This window comes from Tachypleus tridentatus, chromosome 10 (genome assembly GCF_004210375.1).
Source record: "Tachypleus tridentatus isolate NWPU-2018 chromosome 10, ASM421037v1, whole genome shotgun sequence".
NCBI lineage: Eukaryota > Metazoa > Arthropoda > Merostomata > Xiphosura > Limulidae > Tachypleus > Tachypleus tridentatus.
Window position 1 is genome coordinate 94,543,346 of NC_134834.1, and position 20,116 is coordinate 94,563,461.

A 20,116-nucleotide genomic window follows, 5' to 3' on the forward strand; every position below is an offset into this window, starting at 1 on the left:
TGAGAAGGCAATACAAAATTTTTTTTTCATTTGTGAGAATATGAACGTGAATATGATTCACATTTGCCAGCATCTGTGAAATTCAATAAATAAAATACACATCTGTCAACATCTGTCAAATTCAATAAGAAACATTTTCTTCAATACGTTTTAAAATTAAGCTGGGACCTAAATAACTAAAATAAATCTATTAACCTGAATCAATATTCTATTTTTTCATAACACAAAGAAAATGAACGTAAATGGAATTCCACTTACGTCAAACTTTAATGCATCACAATCATCTTTTCCAACAGTAACTTCGGTCTTCTCCTGAAAAGGAAAATTTTCTTCAATACGTTTTTAAAATTAAGCATATACTCGAAATACTAAAATAAACTATTAACCTGAATCAATATTCTATTTGTTCATAACACAATAGAAAATTTTGTATGGAATTGTCGCATACGTCAAACAATGCATCACAATCATTTCCAACAATAACTTCGGTCTTCTCCTGAAAAGGAAAATTTTCTTCAATACGTTTTTGAAATTAAGCATATACTCGAAATACTAAAATAAACTATTAACCTGAATCAACACTCCATTTTTTATAACACAATAGAAAATTTCGTATGGAATTGTCGCATACGTCAAACAATGCATCACAATCATTTCCAACAATAACTTCGGTCTTCTCCTGAAAAGGAAAATTTTCTTCAATACATTTTTGAAATTAAGCATATACTCGAAATACTAAAATAAACTATTAACCTGAGTGAACACTCCATTTTTTATAACACAATAGAAAATTTCGTATGGAATTGTCGCATACGTCAAACAATGCAATTTTACGTCGTCTCCTCAAATTCTAGAAGTTCAAACGAAAAGATCCACAGTGTTGAATTACAGATTTACACTGGTAACTAAAAGAACTTCATTCATCAGCTTAGACAGAAGGAGTTGCTGTTATGTTGCCTACATAAACTGTAATTGTAGTTTTGATGTGTTCTTTTTTATATAAAAAATGAAAAGTTTAATTATATGGAAACGTTACTTGCTCATAATTTGACAGCGACAGAAATTTCTATAACTATTTAATTCAAAACATCAAAATCGTCAAAGATATATTATTGAAAAGTTTTGATCAAAACGAATTGTATATGCAAAAACGGCTCGTTTGGGTTGAGAAAATATTTTACATAGAAGAGCGAACAACGTTTCGACCTTCTTCGGTCATCGTAAGGTTCACAAAGAAAGAGAGAGGTAACTGACCGGAAGCTGACCACATGTTTGAAAGGGGTTGTGTAACTGAGTGTCGGAATGTAGAGGGCGGTGTTAAATGTTTGAATTTATAATTTTATTTATTTTATTATATTAATATAGGTATAAAGGCGTTCCTTTATATTGGTTTATTTTGGGTTTAAGTTGTTGTATAAGTAAGGCTTCTTTAATTTTGCGTTTGTTTATGTTTGTTTCTTTATTTAGTATTTGAGTGTTTTCTATGGTTATGTTGTGTTTATTTGACTTGCAGTGTTCGAAAACGTGTGAAGGTGACTTTTTATGTTCTTTTAATCTGGTTTCCATTTTTCTACTTGTTTCTCCAATATAGAAGTCGTGGCAGTTATCACATTGTATTTTATAAATAATGTTAGTGTTGTATTTGTCAGTGTAAAGTACTTAAAGCCATGTTGAACACAAAATACAAAGAACTACATGACTTACAAAAACAAAAAATGAACCTAGACAATCAACTGGCATGCTGCATTAAACCAGAGATTTACGGACTTATACAACGAAACGTAAACCAAATCAATACTAAGAACGACAGAGACAAAAAGATCTGCCACAACAAAAAACTAGAAAAATTAAGATGCAAGCAACAGAAAAGACATCAACATGACAAACCGTTGACTAACCTCATAATTAACAGATCTGACCGACAATTAAACACAGATGAGATACATCTACTTAACAAAGGACTCAACTTCGCAATAGCACCTAGGTACATTCCAACCATAGAAATCAAAACATGTTTAGAAGACCGAGCCAGGAGACTTGTGATACTTTCTACAGAAAACAAAAACAAGAAAACAACCAAAAACAACCAACAGAAAGAAGACAACTTAGATAATTGTATTGACATCCAACAGCCAAACTTCCCAGGTAAAATTACAAATTTATATTTTCCAGAAACACCTAAAAACAACATCTTAAACGATTTTTTCAAAGAATTTTCTCACAAAACCATCAACATAATTCCACAAAACAGAAAACTGAAAAACAATCTTACAAAAAGAGACATTAATTACATTAAAAACCTAAAACAAGACAAAAACATAAAAATTCTAAAAGCAGATAAAGGTAACGCTATAGTCATAATGAACACGAACGAATACACCCAAAAAATGAAGAACATCCTATCAGACACGAACAAATTTAAACCAATACACACAAATCCAACAAAGACACACGAGACGCAACTGAACAAGTTACTACTACAAATGAAAAAAGACAACACAATTTCACAAACACTTTATTCCTACCTATGTAAAACAGACTCACGCACACCACAAATATACGGCATTCCCAAACCTCATAAACCAGATTGTCCATTACGACCAATAATGTCCACATATGAATCGTTTAATTACAATCTTGGTAAATACATAGCATGGGCATTCTCCAAATATATAACATCAGCCAGCTCATTCATCAAAGACTCTTTTAATTTCAAGTCTAATCTAAATCAACTTAATCATAAAGCCTTAATGGCCAGTTTCGATGTTATATCCCTCTTTACAGAAGTTCCAACCACTGAAGCCTGCAAGATAGCCTTAGAACTCTATATCCGAGATCCTAACCCAACTACAGGCATTCCCAGTAACCAATTAGCAACCCTCATAGAATTCACCACGATAAAGACAAACTTCATGTTCAACAACCAAAACTATATACAAACAAATGGCCTAAGCATGGGTAACCCAATATCACCAGTTCTAGCCAATATTTTTATGACACAAGTTGAAACACAAGCAATTAACACAGCATTACATCCACCACTATACTGATACAGATATGTAGATGACACGGTTGCGCGATTCAGATCTACAGAACACATACTTAATTTTTTCAATCACATTAACTCTATACATCCCAACATTAACTTCACATGTAAACAGGAAGAAAGCAATCAAATATCATTTCTTAACCTCAAAATTACAAGAACCGACACACAATTCAAAACAGAAATCCACCGAAAAATCACCCATACTGGACTATACATTCCTTGGGACTCAGCACGTGAAACAAAACAAAAACTCAACATACTAAGAAACCAAATAAACACAGCCATAAAACTATGATTACCAGATAAAATTAACGATGAATTAGACAAAATAAAACAATACTTCATCAACATCAATAAGTTTCCTCCACAAACCGTAGAAAACATTATATGCACACACCTAGACAGAAAGCAAAATCAACCAACAAAAGTAAATATATCTCACGAATCAAAAAATCACGAAACCATTACTGCTGTATACCATATACTCCTGACATCAGCAGACAAATAACCAACATTTGGCAAAAAACTGGTAACAAAATATGGCATTCCAGTTAATACCAAATTTATTCAAAAACCAGGCACAAAACTGAGGTCTATACTATGTAAAAACTACACTGACAAACACCACACCAACATTATTTATAAAATACAATGTGATAACTGCCACGACTTCTATATTGGAGAAACAAGTAGAAAAATGGAAACCAGATTAAAAGAACATAAAAAGTCACCTTCACACGTTTTCGAACACTGCAAGTCAAATAAACACAATATAACCATAGAAAACACTCAAATACTTAATAAAGAAACAAACATAAACAAACGCAAAATTAAAGAAGCCTTACTTATACAACAACTTAAACCCAAAATAAACCAATATAAAGGAACACCTTTATACCTATATTAATATAATAAAATAAATAAAAGTATATATTCAAACATTTAACACCGCCCTCTACATTCCGACACTCAGTTACACAACCCCTTTCAAACATGTGGTCAGCTTCCGGTCAGTTACCTCTTTCTTTGTGAACCTGACGATGACCGAAGAAGGTCGAAACGTTGTTCGCTCTTCATGTAAAATATTTTCTCAACCCAAACGAGCCGTTTTTACATATATATTTCTCTACAAGTGGGTTTTCTCGACATCACTGAAAACGAATTGTGTTTCGTACTAAGCTAGAGAAAATCTTCGGTACACAGATAAGATCTCGATTCTCCCCCGCTGGTACAGCGGAAAGTCCACAAATTTACAACGCTAAAATAAGGGGTTCAACTCCCTTTGGGTGGACACAACAAATAGCCCAATGCGGCTTTGCAAAAATAGAAAAAAACACACACAATATCTTGATTATTAAGGCATTTTAATCAGACGATGTTAAGAACATTTCCAAGAATTTCTTTACCAATCCAAGATAACAAATTTCTTGTTCTCTTGGACTATGCATTTGTGGATATAGTTAAAGTATTTGTTTTAAATTTTGTGTCAAGAACAGTGAACTTCCAAACACTAAACAAACGAAACTGTTGATCCATGCTACTTACAAAGATTCATAACTCTGTTATACTTACAAAGTAAAATGCTAGCACTTAAAACCGTATGTATTTACAATATTGCAGGTGATTCAAAGCACACACACCTGAATGATGGACTAGATTCACAGTAGCTTCAGACACAACTACCACACATCATCATTTTGTCTGATAGAATACAAACGAATCAAGTGCTATTTTGTTTTGATTTTCGCGCAAAGATACGCTAGAGTTATATGCGTTAGCCGTTCCTAATTTAGCAGTGTAAGACTAGAGGAAAGGTAGTTAGTCATCGCCACCCACTGTCAACTCTTGGGCTACTCTTTTTACCAACAAAACAATGGTACTGATTGTCACGTTATAACACATCTATGGCTGAAAGAGCGATAATGTTTGATGTGACGAGGATTCGAACCTGGGACCCTGAAATCCTGTAATAACGAACACAGCTTCTAAATTCCTGGCAAAAAAAATCCATTATACTGATGTGAAGAAAGAAACGTTCGATGCTGGGATCTAACATTGAAATTAGACGGAAACACGAATATATAATAAAGCTTAAATTTATAACCAACGTTCATTCAACTTTTTTTTATGTACACGATATATATATGTATGTGTATATATATATGTATGTTTACAAAATAGCATGAATATTAGTTTTTGAGATACTACTGATCCCAAGAAGATAAGTCTTTGAAGATATTACTGATCCCAAGAAGATAAGTCATTCAAGACACTACAGATCCCAAGAAGACAAGTTTTTCAAGATACTACTGATCTTAAGAAGACAAGTTTTTCAAGATACTACTGATCTTAAGAAGACAAGTCTTTCAAGATATTACTGATCCCAAGAAGACAAGTCTTTCAAGATATTACTGATCCCAAGAAGACAAGTCTTTCAAGATATTACTGATCCCAAGAAGACAAGTCTTTCAAGATATTACTGATCCCAAGAAGACAAGTCTTTCAAGATACTACTGATCCCAAGAAGACAAGTCTTTCAAGATATTACTGATTTCAACGGCGTAATTCAGCTGCCACGATACATCCATAATCCATAAACAAATAAGTCAACAGAGTCAAGTCCGTTTCACCAAGAAAATAACATAATTTCCACGTTTCACTTACTGTCACCTAATACGTTCCAAACTTCTTCCTATTAAGATTATCACAACTAAGATTATCACAACCAAGATTATCACAACCAAAATTATCACAACTTAGATTATCACAACCAAGATTATCACAACTAAGATTATTACAACTAAGATTATCACAACTTAGATTATCACAACCAAAATTATCACAACTAAGATTATCACAACTTAGATTATCACAACTAAGATTATCACAACTAAGATTATCACAACCAAGATTATCACAACTAAGATTATCACAACCAAAATTATCACATAGTTTATTTGTTTTTCTAAAATTTTTATTTAACGTCGTTGTTATATTTTAATTTATTTATTCTCAAATTAGTTTCACTTTTATTCTCACACTTGAGATTAAAAAGATTATAAAGGCTCCTTGTTGAGATCCCAGCTTTTACTGAGATAATACACTTTCCACAGTTCCCTTCAATCTGAGAGTACCGTGGTTGTTAACGTGCTAAACTATCAGTTTAAGGGTGGGTTATAAAAGTGATGTCCAAACATCACGCTTTGATTGGAGCAACTGGTCGCAGGTATTGTTGACGAGCTGATTTTCCTACAGTTAATCAATTCAACTTAGGGGCAGATAGCCCCCTCAGTAACTTGTGAGAATTTCCAAAACAAACTCTCCTTGTGACATTTTCTTTTTCACTTCGAGATTAAAGGATGATGTATACTTTATTTATTATACTTTTAATTCAAATAGAATACTATATACACTAATTATCACACTTCATTTTCAGAGAACTATTATATATACATACTTAATGTACTACACTTCTTTTTAATCAGGGCGCCACATACTTTATTTATTATACTTTCTTTCAATTAGAATATCATTTACTTTTTTTAGTGTGTTTCCCTTCCGTTAGAGGCCCGACATGGCTAGGTGGGTAAAGGTGTTGGACTCGTAATCTGAGGGTCGCGGGTTCGAATCCCTGTCGCACCAAACATATTCGCCCTTTCAGCCGTGGGGGCGTTATAATGTGACGGCAATCCCACTATTCGTTGATAAAAGAGTAGCCCAAGAGTTGGCGGTGGGTGGTGGCGGCTAGTTGCCTTCCCTCTAGTCTTACACTACAAAATTAGGGACGGCTAGCACACATAGTCTTCGTGTAGCTTTGAGCGAAATTCAAAACAAACCAAACCATTCAACTTTCATACGAGTGTAGAAATTATTTGTTTCCTTAAATAGCCATGATTACATAGTTTCCTTCAAACACTTTCTTAAGACTCTAAGATTACTCGTTTTGCTGGTTCTACTATCTTTGTATAATTTATTTTGTTCCACTTTCTTTCCCATTTGAATCCAATTTCTGAGTCTTGTTTGCTTCCAGTGAGTTCACACAATCTCTTTATTCTTCCGTAATATATTCCTTTTACTTCATTCCCTTTCAGCTGAGAGATTATATTTATTTGTAAATACAAAGACAAATTGAAAATAAGTAAACAGTATCTTCATCGATTAATCATCCAGAAAATTATACACTTTGTTATATGTTCTCGTTTACCCATCGGATCATTTCTTTGATGTTTTTCTTTCTCTCATCAAGAACTAATAATTGCTTTGGAAACTTTCCCCTTTATCCATGATATAAATAAAACTTTTGTTTTTATTTTACTTCTCTCTGCTCATTCTTTAGAAAACTTATTAAGTTCGCGTGTTTTTAAAGATTGGTTTTCACCAAGCTGGTCGATAACTTCTGATTAAAGCAAAATCATAACTGAAGATAAATCCATTAATGAATGTAACTATAATTGAATATTGATATATTACGTGAATACCTTCCCTTTTGACGATATTGTGAGCCAGAATCCCAGTATTTCACGAGGTTTGAACACATTAGTAGCTCGGGATACCCAGGTGGGTTAAGGCGTTCGACTCGTAATGTGAGAGTCACGGGTTCGAATCCCTGTCGCACCAAATATGCTCGCCCTTTAAGCCGTAGGGGCGTTATAATGTGACGGTCAACCCACTATTCGTTGGTAAAAGAGTAGCCCAAGTGTTGGCGGTGGGTGGTGATGACTAGCTGCCTTCCCTCTAGTCTTACACTACTAAAATAGGGACGGCTAGCGCAGACAGCCCTTGAGTAGCATTGCGCGAAATTCAAAACAAAACAAACTTTGAACACATTAGCAGATTAAGCTAAACCTAGCAATGCAAAATAATCCTCATAATAATATATTTGTGACATAAATCAAAGTAGTAATATATATGTTAAATATTTTAAACAAAAAAGAAACAAACAAAACGTCCTAATTTATTGCAAAGAAATAGGTTTGTTGGAGTCATTGTTTTGTAGCCAAATTCAACTACTTGAATAGAATTTTATTGACGAGATTGAGGTTAGAAACGTGAAATGTTTCTTAGTCTTTAGAAAAATCTTTCGCCTAATTCTTTATCAGATATTCTCACGGCAATGGCCCAGTGGCCAGTGCTTTAGATTTGTAATCATAAGGTTGCGAGTTCGAGGCTTGCTTTCGACACGCCGTTGAGTCCTTGACCAATAAACTTTAGTTATTTCAATATAGCTAGCTGTATAAAGGTAAACCGCAGGTAGCTCTAGGCTATAGGGCGATGGACTGGAATCTGGAGCAGACTATACGTGTCAACATTCTCATTTGTTTGTGTCAATCATACTTCAGCACCGATTCCTACGCGAGATAAATTTGGCCGTAAGGTGTTGTACACATTAAATATGTAACATTCGTTGATGGTTTTCTTGATATTATGTAGAAACGGAAATGAGGCTTTAGGAAAATGAGTTGCAATTTGAAAAACTAAAACTGTACCTAAGATGGTTATTTTAATGAACTTCCTAGGCCTAGCGTATCACCATGATTAGTAGCACCTTCTAGCAAACAATTGAACTATACTATTAAAATAGTGCTTACAACAATATTGATCCACCATAACTTAAAACATGTTAGGCTTCGAATCAGCTAAAGTATATCATTTGAATAAAAATTTAAATTAGAGTTTTCTTTTTATTCAAGGGCTATATTTTTATTTCATCCTCGAATTGCTTGAAACAAAAAGAAGATAAAATTAGACCTAGCTTGCAACTTCAAAAATATAACAAAACGCCGTAAGAGGGCGCTATAAACGGAAAAAATCTGTGAAATGAAATGATGCGCGTCTGGTAGTTGTTACTGTTGTTCTTTGGCATAAACTACACAGTAGGCTTAATAATGAAACCAAGACGCCTATAAGACTTTCCACGATGTATTACTGTAGCAAATACGTGAAGAACATGAAGCTGGTTTACAGAAGAATTAGGGTTATCTTTACCCATTTATCTTCATTACAAAAGATAATTACCAAGTTACTCAGAGCACATTCTAGAGGGTATGAACGAAAGTAATCAGTCATAGATTATACGAAATAGCTTACAAGACTGTGAACAACAACAACTAAAGTCACCTAGTTCAGGCTGTTGTTAACTTCAGCATTAAACAGTATTTATTATACACAATCTATGTATTATACACGATCTACACAAAATAAAGAACAACAAAAAGAAATATATTTTTTTAAATTTACGTTGTTTTTTTGAATTAGGCACAAAGCTACACGATGGGCTATCTGTGCTCTGCCCACCAGGGGCATTGAAACCCGATTTTTAGCGTTGTAAGTCCGCAGACATACCGCTGAGCCACTGGAGGGCTTAAATTTATGTATTCATAATTTGCACTATAAATTTTGAAACACTTTTCAATTCAATCAAAACGTAACGTGTTTTTTTTTTTAATTTATTCATCAAAATACGTGATTTTGCATATAATCAATTAATTAAAACGTGTTTGGCAAAGTTTCAGTTTCTGTTTGTTTCTTTGTTTTTGAATTTCGCCCAAGCTACACGAGGGCTAACTGCGCTAGCCGTCTTAATTTAGCAGTGTAAGACTAAAGGGAAGTCAGCTAGTCATAACAACCCACCGCCAACTCTTGGGCTGCTCTTTTACCAACGAATAATGGAATTGAACGTAACATATTAACGCCCCTACAGCTGAAAGGACAAGCATGTTTGGTGTGACGGGGATTCGAACTCGCAACCCTCAGATTATGAGTCGAGTGTCTTAACCACCTGGACATTTCAGTTTCTATCTTCGTAGCAGCTATAAAAAATGAAAAGTGAAATAATTTCATCTTTAATTTTATTGACTTATATGCTAGAATGCATTCAAACATTTAAAAACAAAACTATTATAGAATAAGAAATTAGCACCTTTAAAGTATGTATTTGTATATATATATATATATATATTTATCTGAATATGAAAAGCTAAGTTCACGAAGAAAATAACTTTACTTAGCTCCTTAGTCCCTACCACGTATCCCGGTCACACCAAACATGCTCGCCCTTTCAGCCGTGGGGGCGTTATGATATGAGGGTCAATCCCACTATTCGTTGGTAAAGGAGTAGCCTAAGAGTTGGCGGTGAGTGGTGATGACTAGCTGCCTTCCTTCTAGCCTTACACTGCTAAATTAGGGAAGGCTAGCGCAGATAGCCCTCGAGTAGCTTTGCGCGAAATTCAAAACAAACAAACTGTTGATACCTTAAGCATAAATTTGATTGTTCTGAGGGGAATAAAACAAGAATTATTCCATTATTTATTTCAATTATAATTAATTTAATCTTGAGTTGAAAACATTTTAAAGTACCATAACTTATCTTAAATATAGCACGTTTCATACAGTACATTTTAGAGGTCTGCTTAATGTGTTTATCTTATGTGGTCTTCATGCCAAAAAAAAGTAATATATCTATAAAATTAGCAACGACTTTACACAACCTGCTAATAATAAATGTTCAAAAATAACTACATTCTGTTACTTAGAAACGCGAGAACGTTCTATGGAACAATAAATATTCATATAGGAACTTATTAAGTTACTGTATAATGAAAATGAAAGCGTATTTAAATTTCCTCTGAATTATGTTATACTTGTCATTGGCATTTTAAGATGGAAGTTCACTTGGCAGTGACCTTATAACATTACAGAATAAGGTCAGATTACTGTATTTTATACTCAAGTAAATAGTATTTCGTCTCTATTAACATGTACACGTAGTTTATATTCTGACACATCTAAAATTATCGTTTTTGTTCCAACAGATGTGATAATTTTCCCAAATAAATATGAAGTCTTTCTGTTATATATTAAACTTTAAATAGTTTTCATACTTGAATTGCAGATACAATAATGTATTACATGAGACAAAAATATGTGGTGAGGAAAGTCTATTGAGTAAATCTGTTGTTTTTATTGATACTTAATAACTTTCGTGCAATTTATCTATTTTAAAAGATTTAACTTGTTGAAATCAGTTTTAGTTTTTGTGTGTGTTTTTTTAAAGCCAAGCCATACCGGGCTCTCTGCTGCGCCTACTAAGGGGAATCGAACCCCTGGTTTGAGCATTGTAAATCTGTAATCCCGGAGAGGTGATAGGGTTTGTTTTGAATTTCGCGTGAAGGTACACGAGGGCTATCTGCGCTAGCCGTCCCTAATTTAGCAGTGTAAGACTAGAGGAAAGGCAGGTAGTCATCACCACCCACCGCCAACTCTTGAGCTACTCTTTTAACCAACGAGTAGTGAGATTGACCACCATATTATAACGCCCCCCACGAGCTGAAAGGGCGAACATGTTTGGTGCGACCGGGATTAGAACCCGGGTCCCTCGGATAACGAGTCGAACGTCAACACTTATTAGCAACTATTAGTCTTCCTCATAATTTTTAATGTTTCAAAAACACAAAAGCAATTATATTAATTACAACTCGAAATTCAGATTAGCGTTTAGAAAATAACATGACAATTTGATTGCTCTCGGTTTTATTACTCATACAATCTGGTAAAGGAAAAACGTTTGATAAACGTTTGGTGTTTTCCCGTGTCTAAGAGTAAGTTTTCACTAAATTAATATTAAATAATTAATTAATTAAGGTATCTTCATTAATAATATTAAAGGGCCTGGCATGGCCAAGCGCGTAAGGCGTGCGACTAGTAATCCGATGGTCGCGGGTTCGCGTTCGCGTCTGCGTCGCGCTAAACATGCTCGCCCTCCCAGCCTTGGGGGAGGTGTATAATGTGACGGTCAAATTCCAAAAAACAAACAATAATAATATTAATAAACTATTAATTTCTTTACTACATTAAACAGAATTATCGATATTAAACACTGGCCTTTCAATACTCGTTCCTGGGTAGAGGAAGTAATGCAAGAAAATTATATGCAAATTACTCGTGTTAAATATCTTTAATGACACACTAAGGAAAACGTACAAGTAGTTTAATAACACTTACAGCAGGATTGTTAGAATCCTGTTTATTGCCTGTCTGTAGCGGGTTACAATCAATTTACTTCCTCCATATTTCTACTCCATTACTTTTATTATTGTATTACCGAGAAATTCCACTTCACTGCTAGTCAACGTTTTTACAGAGTCTTTGCACGTAATGTGATTTAATGTCCAATGTGAATGAGTTATGACCAGAATCGCCTGGAGGGAACTGAGTAAACAGACGTTAATCAAGTGATAGGGTTTCAAAATGTAGGCACTGATTTTTTTGTATGTGTTTTGATACATTCTTATAACATTATTGAGAAAATTTTTTAAAAAATAGCATAAGTTATAGCGTAACCTAATAAAAACTTCCATTCAAAACGCGATTAAACGTTAATTATTTAAGTTCAGAAACACCTGGCGATGGCTGAGTAAACTAAGAAAACTAAAATAACCTCATTTGGGAATGTAACCCGTTTTAGTTTGTTTGTTTTTAAATTTCGCACAAAGCTACTCGAGGGGTATCTGTGGTAGCCGTCCCTAATTTAGCAGTGTTAGACTAGAGGGAAGGCAGCTAGTCAACACCACCCACCGCCAACTGTTTGGGCTACGCTATTACTAACGAATAGTGGGATTGACCGTAACATTATAACGCCCCCACGGCTGAAAGAAAGGGCGAGCATGTTTGGCGCGACGGGGATGCGAACCCGCGCCCCTCGGATTAGGAGTCGAACGCGTTAACCCGTTTTAAAACTGTGCTATAGTTAACAAAATTTAAAGCTAATATTGTTAAAAATACATTTATGTGTCATAACAGACATCAAAGTGTTACTAAAATAATCCAAACGTCATGTGAAATTTCACATGTTGTATCTACATAAGTTACTTCTTTAAAATAAAGGACACAGTAATTTCAGGCCGCACGATAATCATTGGTTACCTAACAAAAGTTTGTTTGTTTAGTGTTTTGAATTTCGCGCAAAACTACTCGAGAGTTACCTAACAAAACAGAAAAAAAAAACAATTTGAGAGGTTAAAATACGTTTGTTTTGAATTTCGCGCAAAGCTACACAACGGCTATTTGCGCTTGCCATCCTTAATTTATCAGTGTAAGACTAGAGAGAAGGCAGCTAGTCATCACTATCCACCGCCAACTCTTGGGCTATTCTTTTACATAGGAATAGTGTGATTAACCATCACATTATGACGCCCCCACGGCTGAAAGGTCGAGCATGTTTGGTACGACAAGGATTCGAACCCGTGACCCTCACATTACGAGTCGAACGCCTTAACCCACTTGGCGTTTAAATACGTAAAAAAGCAAGATGCTTTACTGGTAAAAAAAATACTGTAATAAGGAGATATGGAGAAAACGAAATACCTTTACTTCAGAAGAATGTAAGTCAATACTTTCACGTTCTGAAAAAAAACAAAAACTTCTAAAATATGTTAGTTATTTTATTGCTTTAGCCTGAATGAAGATATCACTGTTTACTTGCTACATACTACAGATATAATTAACTAACAGAGCAACTCGGGAGAGCTTTCCTTATTAAGACTTACAACATGACTGAACCACTGGAGAATTACGGATGTTTCTAGCTAGACTATGGTTTCTTTTTATTGTAATTTTTAACTGCCTTATATGTAAGTGTAAAAAATATCAATTACAATTCAACGAGCGTCAAAATTCTGTTACCTATATAAGACCTTTAGTGACTGCATCCAATAAAAACGATACGTTTCTTTACGACCAGCAAGAGCGCGTGTGGTAGCTGAGATGTCGAGTTATTAAAAAATGCCTTATATTAGCAATTCGAAGAGGACTAAGTCTTTAGTTTAACCAATGGAACATTCGCTTGGTGTGTGAGAGAGTTTCAGATTGAATGCAGGACACTGGACAAAGTTAAGTTACTATAGAAACACTAGTATCCAACGTAAAACTGTTTCATGATTCTGAATTTGAAACTAAAGAATGATCTTTTTTTATAAGAGGGAAGATAAGTAACTTGTGTTGTTTACAAGTGCTACAAACACTTTCTGTGGGTTAACATTTCGCTCAATTCGTAGATCATTTGATTGATGTACGAAACCTACAAGGTTATATTCAAGATGCTATAAATGTTGGATTACTCCAAGTGTCAATGAATTAAATAATATTTTTGGCTAAGGAGAAAACAAATCTATAAACACTAAACGTTTTAATAATCAGTTAATAGATGATAGAGTCTGTTGATCGATGAAGAATAGGTTTTATCGATCAACAAATCGACAAGTACAATAGAACTGTTACTATTCAAGGTCTTACAAAATCACTACAACACCTAACAGGAGTATCTTTTGAAAACAAACACATACGTGCTCACAAACGGTATTGCTTTGTCATAATGTTTTCGCATGCTCCACATGTTGGGTAAACGTTTCCTCATGACCATTTAAAACAAGTGCTTGTTTAGAAACAAAACGTGTTTATTGTGGTACTAATTCTTAAAGAAATTTTACGTTGAACTGTAATGATTGCAGGGCCACTGTTGGAATTAGAGAGTACTTGGCTAGTTCAAAGTTTGGACTACTTTTACTTCTAATTTAGCTTACATATAAACATGATGTAGAAATTATGAAGCATCAAAAAATAATCTGAACATGTAAGTGAAATACTTTTGTAGTATTAACTGACACATTGTTCCATTAGAAGAATAATTGTAACAACAAGAAGCTCACTCTTCGCTTCCACGGGTCAGGTACCCAGAATTTGGGCTGTATAGCAGACCTTAACATCGTTCCAGAATGAGCTAATATTCTATTTTTAGTGTTTTCAGGTCGAGCTAAAATTCCACACAAAGTTTTACGAAAAACTTTGTATATTTAGCATATTTTTTGCTTGCTTTGAAATTCGTGCAAAGCTACAAGGGCTATTTATGCTAGCCGTCCCTAATTTAGAGAAAGTAGCTGGTCATCACCACTTAGAGCTAGCTCTTCGGCTACTCTTTTGCCAACGAGTAGTGGGATTGACTGTTACATTATAACACCCTACAGCTGAAAGGGCCATCGTATTTCATGTGACAGGGATTCGAACACACTAATCTCAAACTGCGAGTCGAGCGCCCCAACCACCTGGGAATGCTCGGCTTTTTTTCTGTTTTGAAAGAAAGGAAGGCATTTTATAATTAAATAACTAGAAAAATGCGATACGGAATATGTTTGTAAAAAATACGTTTGAGACTCAGTATAAGTAGGAACAAATTTATGGTTTTACAGGATACGAATAATAAGTTACGAATGAAGTCACCGGTTATGTATACATATATAAGGACGTACATTTATAATTTATATACATACAAGTAGGAAAACGTTAGGGGTTAGACACATAGAAAATGCTGTCAATACATATGTATTAAAAATGAATGTGTTATATGCGTAGAAACAAATTAGAGATTGAATATGTACAAGTATGTTATGGCTAAGGGATTTTTTTTTTTTTAATTTTGCGCAAGGTTACAAGAGGGCTGTTTGCGATAGTCGTCCCTAATTTAACAGCGTGAGACTAGAGGGAAGGCAGCTAGTCACCACCACCCACCGCTATTTCTTGGACTACGTTTTTTATCAATGAATAGTGTTTTCTTATAGCAGAGCCACATCGGGCTATCTGCTAAGCCCACCGAGGGGAATCGAACCCCTGATTTTAGCGTTGTAAATCCGTAGACTTACCGCTGTACTAGCGAGGGGCATTTCCTTTCATTCTTCTTAAATTAACGCGTGATCACGTGCTATTTTAGTTATTAGCAGCACACTGTAGTTTCTGGTAATACTATAAAATAGGTGTTTTAAATGTTCTCACCAAATGTCAAAGCATAAAAAACACAGATAAAAATATTCGTTAAAATATCCACATTTAAGTTCTAGTTTGGAATATCTCAGTGTTAATAGTATTTTAATGGATACAGTGTGAGAGATGACTACAACATAATCACTTCGACTGTTTATATACAACTTAAAAATAGTTGGCAAACAGCGAAAACACTATGTGTAATTTGGCTGCATACCAAGTGATTAACTTTTGAACTCAGCCTAGCTTTAAAAAATAACGAATAAAGAAAAACAAAACCATGGGAGGAGGACCTACCCTTCATAGAACAAATTCCTAATTTAGATATATTTATTTTGAGTTAACGCACACGTTTCTGTATGCCAGCTTTCGTGTTTGAGAAAAGCTACATCTAATGCTAACATAGATTAAATCACGTGTTAAAAATTTCTTTCGAGCAAACACGCAGTATTACAAATGATCACTGCAGAACCAACAATATGGAAAGGGATTGATTGACAAGAGACGATTTTTGGAAGGTTGAAGCCATCTTAATAGAACTTTGTGATGGTTTTCAGGTTAATGATTTAAGATTAGCTCGTCACAGGTGAAAGTAAGGGGTCATTAATAAATAGATGAAAAACCTAATATTTTAAACTATTATATCTGACAACTGTTCGTCCCAGTGGTATATTTTTAATTTTTATTTAGAAACTTTTATATATAGTTTAAATGTGTTTTTTTTTTTCTATTTTATTCTAAACTGAGTGCTATGTTTACGTGAACTACAGGGTGGCCCATCCCTACCCATCCATATGTTATGTTATATTCAATTACGCATGTATTATAAACTTGTTTCTTTCTTTTTTTTCAGAAAAATATGGCCGATGTAAGCCCATTTACACTTGAAGAGCGTATTGTGACAAGTACATGGGTACATGAGCGCAAGAATACATGTGATAACTCTCTTTGGGGATACATAAAGGACATTGTGTCTGAACAACGTTATGATACTAATGATGAGCTGAAGGCAGCTGTTACCGTGACATTTGGAACAATAACCCCTGCTATGTTGAGGAAAATGTCTCACAGAATATGGCGTCGCATAATATTATGCAGCGAGAATGAGGGACAGCACACAGACACACTGGATGTATAAGATATATGAATGGGTAGGGACTTACGGGCCACCCTGTAGATTCAGATTCTATTGTGCAACTGAAATTCGAATTATATCATACAAACAGACTTAGTTGTTGTAGCAACGTGAGTAGTAAAACATAATTTTAACAAAGAAATTATTCACAAAGATTATTCAATGAACAGACTGAGTTTTCTTTACTGCGTATATAAAAAAGCTTAAAATAATAAAACTTAAATGGGCAAGGTTGGTGGCCAAAAGGTGATATTACCAAACACTGTGTATTATTACACACAGTATAGTAAAGGTGCATGCCGGAAGTAATTATATAGTTATTTATACTACAGGGTTACTTTAGATGTTATGATACTGTTATACTCGCCAAGGTATTACTTTGAAGGCCTGGCATGGCCAAGCGCGTAAGGCGTGCGACTCGTAATCCGAGGGTCGCGGGTTCGCGCCCGAGTCGCGTTAAACATGCTCGCCCTCCCAGCCGTGGGGGCGTATAATGTGACGGTTAATCCCACTATTCGTTGGTAAAAGAGTAGCCCAAGAGTTGGCGGTGGGTGGTGATGACTAGCTGCCTTCCCTCTAGTCTTACACTGCAAAATTAGGGACGGCTAGCGCAGATAGCCCTCGAGTAGCTTTGTGCGAAATTAAAACAAAAAAACAAACAAACAAACAAACAGGTATTACTTTGGATGGTATGATACTGTTGTATATACCACAGTGTTACTGTGGATGTTATTATATTGTCATTCACACAAAGGTGTTAATTTGGTTGTTGTCATATTATTATATACTCCACAGTATTACTCTGGGTGTCACGATATCTTTATAGGTACTCTAATAATGTTGTGGACACGACAACATTGTTTTAGATATCATGTTATTAGTTTGGATACAATGGAAATAAAAGCAAAAACTATATTTCTGTTAAACAATGGTAATTTTATAAGCAACATTGTCCATACAAACTCGCCCCCGAGTGCCAGAGCGACATGTCTGCGGACTGACAACGTTCCGCTAGAAACCTAATTTCGATACCCGTAGTGGCCAGAGCACAAACAGCCCATTGTCTAGCTTTGTAGTTAATTACAAACCATACAAACTCTTAGCAGAAATACGTATCGAACTTTAATAATAAGGCACACCTGATCACAAACTATCTGATATTACTATTCTAGCACGCCCCCGCTAGTTCAGCGGTATGTCTCCGGATTTGCAACGATAAAATCAGGGGTTCGATTCCCCTCGGTGGGCTGAGCAGATAGCCCTATGTGGCTTTGCTATAGGAAAAACACACACTATTCTAGCGTGAGCACGTGTTATATCTTTTAACACAACATTCAATATCTAATCTATTAGAAATTTCTCATAATGAAAAGTAGGTATACCATACTCATTGCATCTACTGCTGATGACACTTTTCGCTCAGTCCAGAAGTCATTAGTTCTGTTGAAACACAACAAACCATTTGTTACAACAACAGTTGCTATGGTGGGAGTGTCTGTTACGAATTGGCGAGGCATTATAATAATTATTTTACTTATATCTACTCATTCAGCACTAAGCCTGGTATGTTTTCTTTTAACACTGCATTCTATATCTAGTCTTTTGTAGATTTTCACAATATAATAACTGTTGTTGTGATAAATGGCTTATTTAAATAACGTTACGACCATTACTGTATTTTTCTGCTCCAAACCGCCTGATGAGCTATGGTCTGAGCGAAAGCGTCTACGGCAATGGATACGAACATAGTGTGGTTGTAAAACTATTGCCATACATTGTTCTAATTCTGGCCTGGCATGGCCAAGCGCGTAATCCGAGGGTCGCGCCAAACATGCTCGCCCTCCCAGCCGTGGGGTGTATAATGTGACGGTCAATCCCACTATTCGTTGGTAAAGAGTAGCCCAAGAGTTGGCGGTGGGTGGTGATGACTAGCTGCCTTCCTTCTAGTCTTACACTGCAAAATTAGGGACGGCTAGCACAGATAGCCCTCGAGTAGCTTTGTGCGAAATTCCAAAAACCAAACCATGTTCTAATTCTTGAAATTCCCGAGGGCTATACATAAAATGTAGTATTTAAAGATGTGGTAGGCCTACTACTAATATCTAATGGTAACTAAATTAATTGTGTGACATGATCTTAAGATTGCCAAGAATAAACTTGAGATAAAAAACCAATTCCACACGTGCTTATAGATTGGTAAAGAAAGTAGTGGAGGGATGGGGGAATCAGACAGTTGGAATGACCGTCACATTATAAACTACCCGCTGCTGAAAGGGCAAGCATATTTGGTGAAATGTTTCGATCCCGTGTGATAAACTAAAAATAACGTTTTAATGTAAATATATTTATTTATTCTTCATTGAAATTTATAGGTTTTCTTAATTATAAAACATTTGTGGTGTTAGTAAGCTTTTCGTAATTAAAGCGCTAAAAATTAAAGCGATAAGTCGTAAAGCTTCAATTCTTCTCCATCGGGAAAATAATTGTTTGTTTGTTTGTATTTGAATTTCGCGCAAAGCTATTCGAGGGCTATCTGCGCTAGCTGTCCCTAATTTAGCAGTGTAAGACTAGAGAGAAGGCAGCTAGTCATCACCACCCACCGCCAACTCTTGGGCTACTCTTTAACCAACGAATAGTGGGATTGACCGTCATATTATAACGCCCCCACGGCTGAAAGAGCGAGCATGTTTGGCGCGACGGGGATGCGAACTCGCGAACCTCGGATTACGAGTCGCACGTCTTGACACGCTTGGCCATGCCGGGCCTCGGGAGAATAAACGTGCACTGAAAACCCAGCGAGATGAGAAATGTTCTAACGTCTCAAGAACGCTCAAAAAAAATTCCCACGACTCCACGTACAGAAAACGGGTGCACGAGCTAAATCAATTCATCAAGCAGTCGTAATCATTAAGACATGACACATGCTTGGAAGATATAAACAAGTCAAACATTACCGCTATCAGATGTATACTTTTACTCAAACTGAATTTAAAATTTAGAAATGGCGAATAATCGACTGTTAAACCTCATAGGAAATACGATATTTCTATACTATATTTGACAAAGATCTAATCTCTAGACCCGGCATGGCCAAGCGTGTTAAGGCGTGCGACTCGTAATCTGAG

General features: G+C 35.3%; 1 long non-coding RNA gene across 1 annotated transcript in view; it reads right to left on the reverse strand.

Annotated features, from left to right (window-relative positions):
* Positions 1-550: 550 nt before the first annotated feature.
* The window catches only part of LOC143229904 (uncharacterized), a 67,087-nt gene continuing 47,521 nt past the window's right edge, over positions 551-20,116 (reverse strand). Inside the window, exon 3 of the long non-coding RNA XR_013016120.1 lies at positions 551-679. This is a non-coding gene — a long non-coding RNA (uncharacterized LOC143229904). The remainder of the gene's footprint in view (positions 680-20,116) is intronic.